Here is a 629-nt window from a genome sequence, read left to right on the forward strand (position 1 = left end):
CCCTCCCTCCCTCTCTCAAAACTATTTGCATTATGATCATAAGGAGCCAAAGAGAGAGGGAAGTATTTGCAAAATACATTTTGTCCTTTTGTTTTAGGAAATACAGTTTGTGCAGTGCAGCGCAAGCGGGTATTGTATGAGTAAAGAAGTGAACAGCAGTACTTTGGAAATTGGTGAATACTATGATTTTGAATTTATGAGAATCATGAGAGATGAGACCATGCAATAATACCATCTTTCATGTGAGGGGGTAAGGGGTTGCTGTTATACTTTAGGGAATACCTTTTCTTTAAATGAAAGTGCAAAGAAAATGATCAGTAGAAATAGATCTGTCTTTTAGGTGGATATTAGGTTATTGTAGGCTCTTGTAAAACGTATGTTTGGCAGGCCAGTTGCTCTGTAGGTAGTAGAGCATGAAAAGAAATTAAGTTTAGCACATTATATACTACATACTACCCTTGAAAATGGGTGGAATTACATTCAGCATCACATGGAAATTGGTGGTCCTTTGTGAAGAAAAGTGTGATACTCCTCTTTAATTTAATCCTGCTTTTAATGCAGCTATCCCAGATCTGAGATTGTTATGCACAGGTAGACCATTATGATGATTTGCACAAATTGAACTTAAA

The sequence above is a fragment of the Penaeus monodon genome, chromosome 31, assembly GCF_015228065.2.
Source record: "Penaeus monodon isolate SGIC_2016 chromosome 31, NSTDA_Pmon_1, whole genome shotgun sequence".
NCBI classification, from domain to species: domain Eukaryota; kingdom Metazoa; phylum Arthropoda; class Malacostraca; order Decapoda; family Penaeidae; genus Penaeus; species Penaeus monodon.